Here is a 1,591-nt window from a genome sequence, read left to right on the forward strand (position 1 = left end):
GTGGTGGTCTGGTTGTTTATAGGAAACCTTTCAGAACTTCTTTCAAGGCAGGCTTGGTGATGGTTGCTTCCTTCAACTGTTGCTTGTCTGAGAAGGTTTTGATGCTTCCATCTAGTCTGAATGACAATCTAGCAGGATATAGTATTCTTGGCTGAAAGCCTTTCTCATTGAGCACTCGATAGATATCTTGCCATTCTCTTCTGGCCTGTAGTGTTTGTATGGAGAAGTCTGCTGCTAATCTTATGGGTTTTCCTTTGTAGGTGACTCTTTGTTTTTCTCTTGCAGCCTTGAGGATCCTTTCTTTATCCTTATTCCTTTCCAATCTAAGTATGACATGTCTTGGTGTCTTTAGGTCTGGGTTAATTCTGTTTGGGACCCTCTGGGCTTCTTGAATCTTTATGTCTTTGGTGTTGTCTAGACTAGAGAAATTTTCAGCTATTATGGCCTGGAGAACGCTTTCTTCCTCCCCTTCTCTTTCTTCCTCTGGTAAGCCAATAATGCGTATATTGTTTCTTTTGAAGTCATCCCATAGGACTCTGTTGTTGTTTTCAGCATCTCTTAATCTCTTTTTGAGGTCTCTTACTTCTTCTTTAGTTGTCTCTAATTCATCCTCAATCTTGCTAATTCTGTCTTCAGCCTCATTGATTCTATTCTCTCTGCCCTCTACTGCTTTCTGGAGTTCATCTATTTTGTTGCCCTGCTCTGATACTGTTTTAGCTTGTTCAGCTAGTTGCCTTCTTAGCTCAGCAATTTCAGCTTTCAGCTCTCTAATAACCATGAGATTATTAGAATTTTCTTCCATATTCTCATTTGTTGTTCCTGCAGTTCTGATTACAATTTTTTCAAATTCTTTACTCACTCCTGTTATTATTTCCTTAGCTAATGTTTGGATGTTGAACTCGTTGTTTTGTGCTTCGCCCTCTGGAGGACTTTTAGCTGGACTCTTGTCCTGGTTCGAGTCTCCAATATTTTTTCTTGTTGTTTTAACCATTTTATATAAGTTAACAGTTTTTTCAATCCCTGAGTTGGAGTTCAGTGGTGTAAAAGCCTTTTTTTTTTCTTCCCCTGTAGGCTATGGTAGCCTGAGGGCTTTTAAACTATCAATAGGCTTCTTGGCCTAATCACTGACTCCTGACCAAGAGATAAAGCAGGGTGTGGCAGAGATCATCCAGTGGTTTTGCAAAGAGACTTTCACAGCCCTTCAGCTATGCCACCGAGGTATAGGTCTTCTCCTGAGTTTCCCGGTTAGATCTCTGTGCCCTGGTGTCCCTCCCTTTTGCTGCTCCAGATTCTGAGGGTAGTAGCAATGGAGACTCAGAGTTGTACTTGGTGAGTCCTTTCCTCCCTTCAGCTGTCCCGTTGTTGGTGGAGCAGACTGGAGGTGGTGTCTCCACTGACAAACTGTCGAACTGTTAGCAGTCACTTAATCTCTCCTTAGGCCCCTCTCTCCTCTCTGTCACCAGCCACGCGTGTTTGTACTCACTGGTGATTTACTGGGTTTCTGTGGTCATTCTAGTCCTGTCTTGTTTCGGTCCGGGTGGTCTCCTTTGGTATTCCTAGTTGATCCGGGAGAGGAGAGGAGAGGAGAGAA

Source organism: Erinaceus europaeus, chromosome 14, assembly GCF_950295315.1.
Source record: "Erinaceus europaeus chromosome 14, mEriEur2.1, whole genome shotgun sequence".
Taxonomy (NCBI): Eukaryota; Metazoa; Chordata; class Mammalia; order Eulipotyphla; family Erinaceidae; genus Erinaceus; species Erinaceus europaeus.